Here is a 16,445-nt window from a genome sequence, read left to right on the forward strand (position 1 = left end):
GGTAGATTTAGATTAGATATCAGGAAGAAGTTCTTTACTCAGAGGGTTGTGAGTCACTGGCAGAGGTTTCCCAGAGAAGCTGTGGATGCCTCATCCCTGGAGGTGTTCAAGGCCAGACTGCCTGGGGCTTTGAGCAACCATGTCTAGTGGAAGGTGTCCCTGCCCATGGCAGAGGGGTTGGATCTTTAAGATCCCTTTCAACTCAAACCAAAATGATGGAAAAGCTGATTTCTAGCATACACAGAGAACCAGGGCCCTTACGCTGAAACACTCCTGGGGGCTGCTGGGATTTGTGCTGGAAGCCACCCACGCTTAGGACTGAGATGGACAAGAACACAGACATCACATGAGAGCAGCTGGAGGCAAAAGCAAGCTCTTACAGAAATGGCCTGATCTTTTGTGTCTGATAATGGTTATAGAGAGCCTCTGAAGTGGTGGGGCAGTATTACCTAGTTTGCTTCTACAAAAATGTATGGCATGCCTTTCTTAGATCCCTGGCAAATCCTTTTAAATTTTGCCCCATGAACAGGCTGCGGGATAGCACGACATGATATAGAACTGGAACCAAACATGTATAATACACTGTGATTAGTATTCACAGGTAAATGATTAGTAGAAGCCAGAAATTTTCAACTATTTTATGTAAAAACACTTCTGTTCTAAGGTTTCCATACTCACTTAAGAGTTTTAGATTCAGGAACTATTTTCCTTTTCTCTGGAAGTTAGTAATTTTCTTAATACAGTATCCTTATTCAGGAGCCAGTTCTGAAGCTGTGTCTGCATCTACTGAAATCAAGGAAATGCCACTGGGACCAAGATCAGGCCAAACTATAGAAAATTAAGCACTAAGACCTCTTGGGGCACTGGAAATACATAGGTTCCCTAAACCATCACTTCAATGGGGAAGAAAGGTCAACAGGAAAAAATTAAAGGAAATACAGTGTCCTGTACTCTTTTCACAGAACACAGATTTGCTCCATTTAGTGGGACAAAGCAGTCTGTAGTGTACTGTGTTTTTTCACTCATGTTTTTCACATCACAAATATTTGACAGCCCAAGACAAAACCAGTGCAAGACCTTACCTGACTCTTTTACTCATTTTCTCTAAGCTGCTAGTGCTCTTTGTATTTCCTGTTATCAAGTATCATGCAATCTCTTTCTGCAATTTAGTACCAAAAATGATGTTTCAAATTTTTTCATTCCATAATGTGTGTAACAGACATTTACAAAAACTGTAAGTAGCCAGCTTTTATCCAATTAGCTTTTAGCTAATGCCTTTTTTATTTAAAAATCTATTTCATCAACCAATGGCTCATTATGAGAAAGAAAGCAACAGTACAGAATGTCACTTAGCTCAGTTTTTGAGGAGTCGAATTTGCTGACACGGAGGATTAGTCTATAAGGTGTACTACTAAATTTAACCCTTCTGTGACCAATAACCATACTTCACACAATGTCTCTAAAATGTAGGACCTTTATGAATCATTAGTGGGCTCTACTAAAGTATACAGATTAAAAATTGGCCCAAATCTGCTCTTCAAATACGTAAGACTACATAAAAATTGAAAAAAATTATATCTATTATCCATATGAAGACCCTATATAAAGACTGTTGCTTAGCGATTATTTCCTAGCACTCAAACCATGATTTATCCCACAATTTTCTGGGAAAGTAGACCCTTCTTGCGAAATAGCTCTTTTTATCCCTTCAGATAAAGCTGTCTTTACAAAAATAGCATGTAGGAGAACATGGGATGGAGACAGCTACAGCTGGTAAAACAAGAGTTGAGTCCTGTCTTGTATTTCCAGTATGGACAGTGTGGTGTGGGGTTGGTGAGAGCCTATGCAGCAGGCAGTGTGTTCTTCCATGAGAAAGTATAAGGATGGGTCTTTTTCCTGGCTCTTCTTAAAGGTTTTTTAAATGACCTTTCCAATTCTGTGTGATTGAACAGATAATCAAACACTAACTTCAATGTAAATTTGACAACAGAACTAGAGTTGTTACCTGGCAGAATGAAGATGAATGCTCTAAGTGTGGCTTAAAGATACTGTCTTTTATGGGTGGGATGAGGATACAGCCATTCACAGGGTGAGGACACTGCTGCAGAATTAATAACAAGATAGATCAAGAAGACCCTACTTATTGCAGGGATTGCCATTTTATGCAAATTTGTGCAAAGCTTGAAATGGCAGGCTCACACAGCTCATCTCTACACACTACTGTGTTCTCATCATACTGAAGTAGTTATTTCATCTTCTAGGTGAGGAAATGTACATATGCAAGCAACAAGAATAATTGTGTGATTTGTTTCTGACTGTAAATGTCTCTGTAACTACATATGTAAATTAGGTATTGCCCTTGAAGAGCTGGAGAGCAGCCAATGTGCTGTGCTTCCTTGATGTAAACAATTATGCATAAACAGCATTTCTTTTTACAGGATCTGTGCTACTCCAGCTTCCAAGTGTTCAGACCAAGATTTTTCTTCTACAGTTCCTTATCTGAGCTTTTCTGCAGTTTCCTGAGTACCCTCTAAACAACCCTTACCTTTGCAGTTCCAGAGATCTTCCCTCTAATATCTGAGATTCCACCCACGTGCACTCATGACTATGCCAGTAACAGATGTTGCATCTCTGCATTTCCAAGGTGCCACTGAAGCCCTCACCATTTTGTCACACTCTGAACCACACTTAATCAGAGCTGCAAGATTTCCTCCTGTCATAGGGCAGGTGTTTGTATGTGTGTGAATGTGTGTGCATGCATGTCTGTGTGTGTCTAGAACATCTGCTCTGTCACCTGTACATGTAGGTATATCTAAAGCCAGTCACCTGAGTCATGAAGTTTCAGCCCAAAGTGGTCCATGCAGAAGTTTTCACTTTAATCAAGTTTTAAGAAAACAAGAAAAACAAATCTGTGACATTTGTAGTAGATACATGTGTAAAGAGAAACAAAGGATCCTCTCCTCCTCATAGGTAGACTCAAGTTGAATACTTAAAACAGCTACAGAAATAATATTTACACATGTGTAAGGAATATTTATTTTGTGGATGTCAGCAGATATGAAAATACTTGGTGTAATTCTGAAAAGAGTAATTTGGGAAACACTTTGTATGGTAGGATCCTTGGTATATTCTAAAGGAATTGTATTCTTTAAAAAGTGTAAAGAATTTACATAACTGATTAGTAATCATACACTTGTTGCAGAAAATAAAGCATGCTGAAAGAATAAACTTGTTCAAAGAAACGGGTTTTGGCATCTCAGTCAGTATTCTTTCTGTACAGATTAGACTTGTAAAGGGTCAAATTGGACAGTCTGAAGCTTAAATTCCTGTAAGTCGTCTCACACAGCTCTTTTGCTAATGCCTATTCAGTTAAAGAATGAGTCTATTCTAAAATTAACTGTGGCCACAGGGTTTAATTTAACAGGATGCTTCCATTTGTGAGTACTGTGTGGCTTCTTTGAAAGGAAGTGGGAGTTTCTGTATGAAACCAGTGGATCCACTGTATAGCTGAGGTAGAGGAGAAGACGGCAGGTGTCACAGTTGGGGTTAGTCCACACTAGAAAAGCTTGCCCAGAAAAATTAATTACACAGGGAGTGGGTGTGATTTTCAACACCACTCCCCCACTGGCCTATTTAAACTGGAACACCTGCATCCGCATTACGACTTTTAGCGTTACTATAGTGCATTGCATCAGTTTTGGTTTCCATACTTCAATAGACTGTCAGCCTATATTAACCTATGTATAGATATTTTCATGTGGTTTCCTAGTGGGAAAGGATTATGCAGTCATACTATACACATCAATCCTTACTGTAATTCCTGCCTGACCTTGTTAGCTGATTTTAATCAATCCCCAAAAAGCAGCGAAGATCTCAGACACAATTACTTTCCCACAGTTTTCATAAAGACGGATAAGCCAAGTACAGGAAAGACTTCCTGTTATTGCTGGCATGAGGGGCAGCCTGCAGTTCAGCCTTTATTACACTCAGTCTATACAGAAGAAGACCAATATGAATGCTTTTAAATGAAGGAAATGCGCCTTTTATAACCCACACCTTATTAGATATTGGAAATTCTAACCATAAGACAAGCAGCAAGAGCAAACTGGACCTCTTGAGTCCAGCTGCCCATGGCCGTGTATCCCAGTGTATCCCATGTTAGTATCCACCCTATCAGTTTGGCAGCATCAAAAGCAGGGGTGCTGCCTCTTTTCTCTAGGCTGGCATAAGTAGCATGGCAGAACTTTCCAGGACAGACAAGCTTTTGCCTGCAATAAAATTTCTGAAGTCAAATTCACAAGTCCTTTAAAAGTGCGTGTGGTGAGCAGGGTTGGGGTCCAGCTGTGAGAACTAGCAAGCATGAATTTTGCTTCAGCCATGACAGATACCTGGCTTCCTCACCGACTGGAATGCACACTTTGCCCAGTGGGACTGGAGGGGACGAGGGTGGTTTGGGGTTTGTTTTTGTGGTTTTGGTTTGTTATTGTTGTTGTTGTTATCACATTTTTGTAATGTTTATTTCTTACAGGGAAACGCACTGAAAATCACCTGTTTCACACAGTGATGGATAGCTGGGAGGCATCATTGCCTGGTGTAAGTTGCTGATTAAACTCTTCAATCTTCCCCAATGCAAATAAAGTATTTCCATACCCATCAGCAACAAGGGAAAAACCTGCACTGAGGGTGCAAACGAAGCACTCAGTACAAAGAATGCCAAAACTGAAACAGACTCAATTCAGTGCTCTGGAGGGCAGAGCTTACAGAAAGAGAATCTGATTCCTTTTTATCCTCCTTCTTCCACCACCTAGAAAATACTCAGTGAGAACATCACAAAGCCTGCTCTTAGCTCAGAAGTATTTTTTTCTATGTGCTTTTCAGTCTCAGTCATTACCATGGTATCTAACAGCTTCATAAGACTTACCTTTTAATCCCCAGCTTAAATAAGAGGGGTTTATTGTTCACATATTCCTGGTCAGTTTTTTGTAAAATAGATGTACTGTATCAAAACGAGAATTTGCCTCTCCAGTGGAAAGTTTTCTCAGGTGTAAAGTATCCATAAAGCCTATTGCATTCAGCTGCAGCTTAACACTAAACAAAGCAAGAAGACAGATTCTTACTATGGCTTCACAGAAAATCAGAACATACACATAGCCAGCTGCAGAGAGTTTGGTTTCAAGGAAAACTAAGTAAATCATGTTGAGAAACTATCACACTCAGCATCAGAGTGCCTGCCTGATTTTTGGAGTCTTGGCTCTCAGGCTATTACCTAGATGCTGAGTAAGATACCTTGGAGTGATATCCCAAGAATCCGTACGTGTAGTTCACACAGCTGCTTCAGGTAGGTGGTCAGGGATGCTTTGGACAGGGCTGTGCTACTTAATTATGGAGCCATTCTCCATAATTAAGTACCTCATTCACAGATTTTAAAATTTTTCCCTCTGCCTGGAATTAGCCCTTTTTCAAAATGCAGCCACAGGGTCAGACTTTTAAAATATGGCTGGAGAAACTCACTTTACCAATCTCTCACCACAGAGCAGTTCAGCAGCTAGACCACCGGTCAGAGAGCTAGATTTAACTCCTCCATGACCAAATGAGAAGAAGGTGACTAAATCTTGACCTCCTGAACAGTACACTCAACACACCCCATCGGCAGGAACCTGTCAGGGCACTGATGGCACAGTTACATCTTGATGGCCCTGACCAGCCTCACCTGGGACCCACACACACAGCCCCATGGGCCAGGGCTCCATTTAAGCCTAGGTCTGGGCCTTTAGTCCCTGTCAGAGCTTTCTAGTAGATACATAAGTGTTTTGTTTGGTCTCCTGCCTTGTTTCCCAACCCTACTGTAGCTCTGTTTCCAGCTGTGGCCTTATCTTCTACTGCTCTTTGTACAATATTTAGACCTGTTTCATCTTGTCTAGGATGGTCAGTGCAGCTGCACTCTGCTCAGGTATTGTGGCCAAGAGCTCTGGCCAGTGAGTACACTGCCTGTGGTGTGGCTACCCTCAGCTCCCGGCTTTTCCTCCCTTGAGCAGCAGCCTTGCTATTGCTGCTCCCTAAGAGCAATAGTTCTAATGATAACTGCAACAATAAATATACACGTAATGAAAAGGAGAGAGAGAAATAAAACCCCGGAAAAACAAGTGATGCACAGTAGAGTGCTCAGCAGACACCAACGGATGCCTAGCCAGTAGTTGCTGACTGAAGTTAAACCATGACAAGTGTTTAATTTGCGTTCATCTTACATTGAAGATAAACAGGGATTCTGCGTGGCTGGTATGGACCGGGACTGGAACAGGCCTTTGTTCCATCCAGCTCACCGCCTGCCAGCCCCCAGCCTCGGGAGCCCTCCAGCCCCACCATAAGCAGACACCCAGCAGCTGACAGTGCCGTCCCAGCGATGTGTCATCCCAGTCACCATCACCTTCCAATGCTTGGGTGTTTATAATAGACTCAGTTCCTGCTGTTCCCTATTCATGGCAGCTGCTCCACACGCCGCAATCAGAGCCTGGCAGCAAATGTTTGCGCTGTCACATAGAGTGAATACTGTGTGTCAGGGTACTCGTTGCTTGGATGGCTGCCACAGCATTTATCTTTTTACACAGCATCCAGGCTGTGGAGTTCCTTTTTGTTGCCCGGTTTCTACTTGAAGGGTCATTTAGTCACAGGTGAGCATCACCCCGCGTTTGCCCCGGTGAGGGATGACGAGCAGTCAGCCCCGATCAGCGCCGACGACGCTGAGGGGACAGGCGGAACGCCGCGCCCCTTCCCCCGGGCCGCTGCTTCCCCGGCCCCCCTTCCCTCCCCGGAGTCCGCGGCCCTTCCTCAGCCGCCGCGCGGCACCGGGAGCTCTCCTTCTCCGCTCCGGCGGCGCCCCGAAGGGCGGGCGAGGCCGGTGCGGGGAGGGGTCCCCTTCCCACCCCCCCCGGAGGAAGTGACATGCTGACGGCGGGAAGGGAAGGCGAAGGGGGCCCTGTTCCCGGAGTGGAGCCGCCCGGCGGGTGGAGCCTGGCGGCCCCGCCCGAGCCGCCCGCCCGCCCGCTCCCGCCGCGTGCAAAGTAGTGGCAGCCGGTGCGGCTCGGCCGCCGCCCGCTCCTGTCGCCCCAGTGTGGCACGCGTGCCCAGGCCCGCCGGCGCCAGGTACGTGCTCTGCCCCTGGCGCCCTCCGCGTCCCGCAGGTGCGGGGCCGCCCTCCCTTCTCCGCCCGGCGCGCTGCCCCGGGCGGGCAAACCAGCCCTGAGCCAGCCCCTCCCTGGCGCTGCCGCCCCCCGGCGCGCTGTGGCGGCGAGGCGAGGGACCGGCGTCGGGGCGTGCGGGAGAGGCGGGCGGTGGGCTGCGCGTACAAGTTCCCTGAATTTATTCGCCGCCGGCTGGGTCTCCTCCGCCGCCCGGACCCGCGCCGTTTCTCCCGCGGCCGCCGAGAATTTTCCTGCCGCCTGCGGGCCCCCTTTGTGTGGCGAGCTCTGCCCGCGCCGGGGTTTCCGTGGAAACGGCGGAGCTACGGCGGCCCAGCCCCGGCGAGCCCCGCTCTGCCGCGCCGGGCGGGCGTGCCGCCCCTTCCACTTTCTCTTCGGTGCTGGCCGCTCGGCGCGGCTGGCGGTGGCCGGGGATGGGGCGGGCCGTGCGGTTGCCCCGGGAACGGGCGGGTGCCCCGAAGGCGCCGCTCCGCAGCCAGCGGGCGCGCCGTGCCCCGGCGGGGTCCGGAGCGGGCGGGCTCGGGCGCGGGTCGGTGGTGGCGGCGGCGGCGGCGGCTGCTCCGTCCGCCGTACCCCGGAGTCCGTGAGCTGAGGCGGGGAGAGGGGCAGACTGCCTCCCGGGTGACGTGCTCACGTGTTGTAGGAGCTCTGTCTTACACCTATCGGCGTCTGTTCATAAAGATGTTTAAGCCGAATTAAATAATGGCCGCGAACTGAATTAAGGTGTGTCGGCTGATACCATGTGGTGAACATTATTTAAATAACAAGTAATGCTTTTTAGCGTTTATTTCAACAAGTGAGCACTCACTCGAATGGCTGAAAAGACAAGCCACGAAAGAGTCTGTTTCAACAATGTCACACCGAGACTTCTGGTCCTTATCTTTGTTACACATTTCTAAAAGTCGTGTTTTAAGTCCCTGTGCAGACATCTGAGGATGATGTACCTTATGCAGGTGCTTATGTGGGAGAGAGCAACCTTGCTGCTACATGAAAACTGAAAATGCTTTACAACAAGGTAGAAGGATGCCAGAAACTCTCAAACAAAAAAAAAAACCCAAGCATATACTTAAAAACAATGATGCCTCCGGCCCAGGAAGTTAAACCAGGCGATTGTAGCCTCAGCTTGTACTGATAATGACTTCACACTAGAGTGAGTAGCAAAAGAATTAAAAACTGCTGGAGTAGAGAAACTGTTGTGAAACAACTTAAGCTGAAATTTGCAGCCTTTTTTTTTCCTCTAACTTCTCATGTGAAGGGTAAGATTGGTGTAGACATGCAGAGGTCTGTTTATATATGCCTGGACTGCTTCTGTGTAAAGACTGACTGCATGGATCAGGATAGTTTACGTGCTCTAAATGTTTGCTATCATTTTCTTTCTCTAGTTGCTTGTATCTGATACAATGCTGTGGTTTTCCAAACACTATGGATTGAAACACATATTTATTCGCTTTAGAAATTTGTTATGTGTAGCTTTCCTCTTCCCTGTTAATGTTTTGCATTAACAATGCCTGAATAAGCTGTATCGAAAAATGAAACTTTAACTGTGTTTTATGGATGACAGGGCCAGGTTTCATGTGGAAAAATATATTGGGAAGCCTGCAGAGAAGAGAGAGAACATATTGCAAGCTGCTTACGGATAAAGGTTGCTCTTAAGTTTAGTTGTGTTGTTGGCCAGCACTTTAACAGATTTTAGTAAGTGCCTCTCAACAAGGTGGAAGTAACGTGTTTTGGGAGTGGAGAAGTTGTACAGAGAGGTTAGCACTTGCTCAGAGTTACAGAACAGAGAATGCTGTGCCCAGAGTACAGTAATGAACTGTGTTTCTTGAAACTCAGTCGGTGTCATTTTCGTTTGGAGGTTGTTTTTACAGTAAGTCTTGTTTTGTCCAGCACAAATGCAGAGGCGCTGGAGCAATGTTCATCTCTGTCAGTGAGGTGTACTCTCCTGGAGTGATGGTTGTACATCACTCACAGTTTAATGGACTTACTGTACCATAGCAGACAGGAGTTCTGTAGGAGAAGGGGTCTCTTGCAGATGATGGATGAGAATCTTACAGCTGTACTCTGCCCTGATGAAAGGAGTGGATTGTTTTTTCTGTTGTGTACCCTTGATTTTATTGCTAGAAGGTGAAGACTTGGAAAAATATCCCTTCAAATCTCTTTTTGCAGAGGTATAAACACAGCTGTGCTGAGAGTAGCAAGGTACTATTCTTGTGTTGCAAATGGGTGCTTGTCGCTCTTAGACCCTGTATTAGTAATTTGGTCTTAAATTTAAGAAATCCAATTTCCACTGAATGATGTGGAGCACCACTTCCCTAACTAATATCATCACTAGTACTGCTGTCAGTGTGTCCTGAGAAGGGAGCAGGAGTGCAACAGTGCATAGTAAGGCACTGTGCTTGTACTTTACTCAGGAAAAGCTTTTGCAACTGTGGGCATTGCTTATTAGGGAGAACATTATACCAGTCAAGGCAACTGTCTCATCAGGTGTGTTTGATTCAGCTGTACTGAATGCAGTGGGCATTTTGTAAGGGAAGTAGAAATGTGGCAGAACAGTACCCTGTGTGCTTTGTTGCCTTTCAGCACTGGTATATGGCAGATGAGAATGTGTTTTTTCCCTGAAGTGCTTTATCTGTGGGGTGACCTTGCCCAGTGATTCATTTTGGGGTGTTTGGGAAAGTTTGCTCACCAGTCTGTTGTTTGGTGGTCTTGGGCTCATTCACATCTGTCTGTCGTGAGTACCCTGATCAGCTCTGACTAATGCTTGTGTGCTGCTCAGAAACTGCTGACTCACTTCGTTTTCATGCTTTTCCCCTGCCTTCCTCCAGTGCCTCGAACTAGAAAGGAGGTGGGGTCCAAGGTAAGGTCAGAGAAGGATGAAATGGAAATGAATGAAAGTAACTGTGTGTTGTGGCAAGGATGAAGATGCTGCAAAGACCCCTCTTTGACAATGTAAGAAAAATATGATAGCTGCAATGGATGTGCTGAAAAGGCACATAAGCTGTGTGTTAGGAACCGAGCAGAGCAGTGTAGCAACTGTAGTGAGCCCACCAGGAGGTGCTGGGTTATGGTCCTGCTAATGGTCTGTTCTTCAACTTGAACTTAGTCTTTTCACTTCTAAGGCCACTGTTTTGACTTTCTGCTCTTCTGTCTACGTTATATTCTGCCACAAAGAGCTTTACACTGAAATAATTTTCTGCTTCTTGCAAAAGGGCTGACCCAGCTTGAGGTTTCTACTGTAGCATAAATAACAGGAACAGGGAAAGGTAATTAACCAGTCCTAGGCTGGAAAGGAGTCAGAGATAGAGGTCACTGAGAGGATTTACTTGACAGAAGGTTAGGAGTTGCAGGCAAATACAAGCACACTGATTTCAGCTGCATGTGGGACTGTTAACATCTGAAAAACCTCTGATGTGCACTAGATTTCCTTTTAATTGGACCAACAAAGTTAAATTTCAGTCACGGTTTCCCAGCAGGATCAAGGTGGATGTAAAGTTTTTGTCCATGCTGGTTCAGTTGGCAGATAATGCAGGTTTTTTCACCTGTCAGAAAAAGGATAAGCCTCAACACCTGCTGTTAAAGAGAGGGAAAGAAACATATTTGGGGGGAGTCTATATGTGGAAATAGCGCATGATTTCAAGAGACAGCTACTTTGTGAAAGTTAAACTGTGTCCTGCTTCTCTCGCTGTCTCCATGTTATCTGTGTCTTCACACATTGCAGTTTGCTGCTTCTTACCGTGTTTTTGAGCATTTGCAAAATACTATTACTGCAGATACTGCTTTGCACTTCTGGAAGGTCTTGAAGCATTCTGCCTGCAAGTAGACTGCAATTGCTCTTGAATCATTTATGAGGTTCCCCCTTCGAGTCGCAGGTGATTCGTCAGGGGTTAATTCTGTGATTCTGTCTCACTGTACATTTTTTACATGCCTGTGAGTGTGTGCATAAATATTGCATTTCACCCAAGGAGACAGAAAAAAGCTTCATTTTGAATTTAAGCATTGTAAAAGTATCTTAAAAATACTTAAAGTAAACAGCAGAAATGCTGAAAGCCAAGATTTTAAAAGGACCTGGGTACGTGCAGTTGTTCAGTGATGCTGTAGAAAATCCAGGGAGGTGAGTGCAAAATTTATTAAAATGTTCCTGGCTTCCTAGCTGCATGTTTAGGAGCTGCTAACATCTGCACACTTGTCAGTAAAGTAAATGCAGTCAGATGAAACACTTTCTCTGAATGATCTTGCTGCATGTTCAGGGTGGTTTTGACTAGCCCTGGCTGTAGATGCTGAGAATACAGGATCATTAATCAGTTACATCACATTTGGCTGTTTTGGAGTCATAACGTTTGCTAAGTAACAAAGACAATTAAAACTTGTTGAGAGATTTCTTCTGGCTTCAGCAGAGTTTGAATTGGGTCCAAAATGAAACCTCCCTTTATTACTGGTGCCTCTGATAAAGGCTTATATTCTCTGAAGTTCTCAAATTAAATCAGGCTGTTAGGGGACTAGATGGTCAGCCAGAATGAGGAGGCTGAAAGTATTCCTAGTTCGTGTTGTGGCAAAATAGTTCTGAACACTTATATCACGAGGCACAGGTGAGTGAAAACAGATATAGAGTGGGACTGCTGATATGTGGGTAAAGCTGTCACCATGTTTATTTGGGTTTTTACCTGGCATCTGGATGTCTGGTTGTTTCCTGTGTAGGTGCATCTGAGCCTATCACTGAAGCTGGTATCTTATTTTTTGGAACCATGCCCTCCACATACCAGCTATAAGATTTTTTTTTTTTAAGTATTACGTTTTAGCTCTTTGGGGCAGGAGTTTGTTTTATTTGAATAATAAATCTGGAAGCTTTGTTCTTCACTTAAACTATTTTCTACAGAAGGAATCATTAAACAATATCTAATTAATAAGTACTAATATCCTGTGTATCTCTGTCTTGGTGTGGCTACATCTGTTGTTTGCATTGTCATTTCCAGTTTTGGGATGTGATTTTCATAAAGGAGAAATTCAGCTGCTTTATCCTCTTCAGCATCATATGATAGAATACCAACAAATTAAATCAATACTTGAAGGTTCAAAAAAGGCCTTGTGAGTCTTTTTCTGTTTAATGTTTCCTTAGTATTCAAAGAGCATACTAATGTTGCTTCATATTAATTAAAAATATGCAAATGGCTTAGCTGAAGGAGACTGTCTCCTGTCACAGAAGATACAAAAACCTAGCAGCTCACTTGGTGCTGTAATCAGGTAATGGCACTTCTTGTTTCCAGCACGGTTAACAATGTCTTGTGATTTGTACTGGAAGCTTTTGGATTCCCTCATGGGGAAGGTCAGTGCTGCTGGCTCGTACTGTGTGACTTGGAAGCTCAAGGAATGTGGTCTGTGCCGTGTGCCTGTTGCCTCTGTGGCAGCGTGGGCAGCAGGGCTGAGACCTGCCGTGCAGGAGAACGTGGTTGTCTCCAGCAGGGGCCACACAGCAGAGGGAGGCACCACGTTTGAAGTTGTCATACTGGGGTTTTGGGGACAATAGAAAATTTGTTGCTGGCCCACAGCTCAGTGGTGGAAGTCGCACTTGAAAGCAGCAGTGTTGTCACTGTGGTGGGTTTCTCAGCTCAGTGACTTATGCCCAATCTCTGCCACGATTTTTTTTTAATATTTTTGCTGCCACAAATTCTGTGTTATACTGTAGTTGCACTTTCTGGTTTTTTTAAATAAACAAAGCAACAGAGCCAAACAAGTTAGGAATTAGACTCCTAGAAAAAGGCTTAAAGACGTTACCCAAAATTACTGAAATGTAAATCACAATATCGGAAAATATAAAGAGGTCTTTATATGGAAGTGAGGAAAAAAGTTACCCTTTTCCCGGTGCTGTTGACTTTTATCTTTCAGTTGATGTTTTTGTAGCATCTGTCAATGCCTTTAGTTCCTTCAAAGGGTAAGAATAATAGGAATGACATATATTTGTGTGCCCACACATGTAATACTGCCCACTTGGTGCTAAAGTTGTAACTCCTAGTTTATGGTACAGAACTGTCCAAGTTGCTGAATACTTGACTTGCATTTCTTGACGAATGGAGAAAGGAAGGGAAAGCAGAGTACATTAGATCAGCACACACATCCTGGGTTGTACAGGAGCATTTATACCTATTGCATCATCTGCTTCTGCTGAAGGTCCTTGTGGGATGTGTCCATTCCCTCTCTGCTCTCTGTGTGTGCCCTTTAAAAAGGTGTTGCAAGGCAAGTGTGAGGGTGGGCAAGAAGGCAAATAAAGGAGTATGAAAAGTAGCATTTTGTGTTGAAAGCTGGAGTCTGGGGAAGTGGCAGGTTGTGGTTCTGCTGCTGGCTGTTCCGTGGATTTACCGTGTAACTTTCACAAGTTCTCTACCAGGGGAGATAAGAGGGGAGCAGAAGCAGGGATCTTCCCATGTTTATTTCACTAGTGTCTTCTGAATGGCTGTAGCTTTTCCTATCAAATGGGATGGATAAGTACAGGCAAAAAATGGACAAAATCCATAACTGCTTTCTAATCCTGTACACATGAAGGATTTGATCTTGCATAGAGAAATGGACTTGCTCATGTTACTGAATCTGCTGAGAGGATATGAAACTCTTCTGCCTGGATACGACTGCTTATGCGTTAGAGGTGTGTTTGTCTGTTGCAGGACTGGAGTTAGGAGGTGATAGTTTTGTAATCTAACTTTGCAACTCATTGTGGGTAAGAATAGGCAGATTAAATATTTGAAGCTTTGAAGTAAACGTGATCCATGTTTCTGTGTTGCCTCACACATAAATGTGGTTTGGATGCAGGGGAAGTATTTTGTCTATTGAGATTGTATAAGCAGTTCCTGTACCTTGTGCTGACTCTTTGTGTTGCTGTGAATGTAATTTATAGTTCTTAAAACAAGGTGAGGGCAATCAATGGCATAAGCTCTGAGTCTTCATAGGAGCGGCCTTCTTTCCAAAGCTTATCTCTTATCAAGAGAATATTTGGACTCCCAGCACAATTTAAAAAAGCAGCCCTGTTTTTGTACCAGCTCCTGAATAATCCTTTGTCGGCCTTCTTCCATACCCCCGTTTGTTCGGGCTATTTTAAAAGAAATGTTTTTATAATAACCACCGAAGAGCTCAATAGCTACTGTTGTGTTGGATCTGTTCCTGAAATGCCCATTGTAGAGGTGATCAGTGTGCCCTTGATGCTGGGTAAGTATTACAGTGCAGGTGGCAACATCCTGCTGTACTGCCCTGCTGCCTCTGTAGTTTTTAATGCGTTAATTTCCTGTATAAGGAGTGATGATGTGGATCTCACTCTTGAGAGATTTTTCTTAGGCTGTGCATTGAGGATCAGTGCCCTAACTACTCTGACTCTGATCCCTGTACTACAAATGAACAGTTGCCCCAGTTGGTCCATGACTGTTCTTTACCAAATTTCATGTATCATAAATGCAAAAGCATCTCTACTTACGGACATAAGTAGGTGTGTTTATATTTGCTAAGGCTTTGTACGTTGCAAACATTGAGAATAGGTAATTTAACAAACCACCTGTACTTTTGCAGAATAAGTCACTGAAGTGACTTTGTGGGTGGGGTTATTTTTTATAGAGTGCCACATGACAGTAATGCGTGGGTCTTGTTACCTTTGATTAAGCACTTAATGATGTCCATGAAAACAAATATTAAATTGTCTGTAAGCATGTGATACAGTTGCATGTCCTACACCCTTTGTGGTTATTCATCTCAGTCATTTTTGAGGAACTCTCCAGGTTGCTTTTGTTAGTGTGACAGCATAGCCCACATCCTGCTTAGATTCTTAGTATGCTTTCTTTTCATTTTTTTGCTGTTTAGTCCTGCTGTCTTGCTTAGTCCCTAAATTTTACTTACTGTTCTGTGTGTAAAATGTAAATCACATTTACCTTTGTGATGTAAATGTGATTTACACACATTTACATCACAATGTCCTGCCCTTGTTTTCAGTGCAAGTGACTTTTTAGGTTAATGGACTCAGTTAAAGTAATGAAGTAAAAAAGGAAACAGAGGGACTCAGTGGTCCCCACTACTGAACACTCAGACTGAACTCTGATAAACTCATCTACATCTTGAGTATCTTAATGCAGCTCTTTATTTTTTCCCAAGCAAATTGCAGATAATTGTGCTTTATATATATTATATGTGCATATATGAACGTATTAAAGTACAAAAATCTGTGTGGGAAACAGTTGAACAGCAACACTTGGCATTTTGGAAAGAAGCAACTTGCCTTCCAGTGCTATTTTTGTTGAACTTCATGTTCTGCACCCAAGATAACTGATGTACTTCACCCTCACGTATTTTTTGAGGATCTCTTTAGATGCTTGGAACAGAAGTGCTTAATTTCAAGGGGTTTATTCTTTCCAAATAAATACCTCCTCTCAGCATCAAGCACTGCAGTCTCTAAATGTTGCATCTCCAAGGAGTTTTGTATTGGTATATGTTGAAGTTCATCTCCCTTCTCCCTGAATATTTCATGCTTCTGGAAAAAGGAGCGAGACTGAGCTGCTTCTCATCAGAACTCGGGCAGTTGCTCCCCATCTTTCCCACTCCTTCCCAGGCCATGCATGCCTCTCTCGAACTGCTGTCATCCTCCTCACCTTGCTGTATAAACATTGAGTCTAACAAGAGCTCTGCTATGCATTTTGCAAGTAAGGTATGTGTACGCAGAGAACTTGTGTCCTGGTAGGCATGCAGAGTTTGTGTAGCTGTTTTCCCTACATTAGATCACAGCAGGCAGAAAATTTAAAAGGGAGAAGGGGAAAGCATTATGCTGTGATAACCATTTGAAAGCTTCCAGATTAATACTTTTATTTCCTCAGTTGACACTCTGTTATGCAAATTATCTCTCTGCACACTAGAACATAAACAGTAAGTCAGTTTTATAGCAAGTATATAAATTTTGAAATTCTAAATCTTGCTGGTAGATGGTGGTATGCATTCTTCAGCTTTCGAAACAGCCAGACTGACTGATCTCTCCATTGTAACAATGTGCAGCTCTGGAATGCAGGACTCCTCATAAAAATCTAAAAGCGTTCCTAAGTTCCCTTAACTTTGGGGAAAAGTCTTAAGATATGCTCAAGTTGTTCCCAAGTTTGGGACTTCTTGGAGAAATTGTGTCAGGTTGACCTTGCCTGATTGTTTACATCAAATTGTTCCCTCACTCCCCTTCCTCTGCAGGACAAGGGAAGAAGATAGGACAAAAAAGTTTGTGCATTGAGGTAAGGACAGCAG

General features: G+C 43.9%; 1 protein-coding gene across 1 annotated transcript in view; it reads left to right on the forward strand.

Annotated features, from left to right (window-relative positions):
• The first annotated feature begins 7,049 nt into the window (after positions 1–7,049).
• AGPAT4 (1-acylglycerol-3-phosphate O-acyltransferase 4) overlaps positions 7,050–16,445 on the forward strand; it is a 73,506-nt gene continuing 64,110 nt past the window's right edge. Inside the window, exon 1 of the mRNA XM_041404478.1 lies at positions 7,050–7,140. The gene's annotated coding sequence lies outside the window, so the exon portion shown is untranslated. The remainder of the gene's footprint in view (positions 7,141–16,445) is intronic.

The sequence above is a fragment of the Onychostruthus taczanowskii genome, unplaced genomic scaffold, assembly GCF_017590055.1.
Source record: "Onychostruthus taczanowskii isolate IOZ18803 unplaced genomic scaffold, ASM1759005v1 scaffold21, whole genome shotgun sequence".
NCBI classification, from domain to species: Eukaryota; Metazoa; Chordata; class Aves; order Passeriformes; family Passeridae; genus Onychostruthus; species Onychostruthus taczanowskii.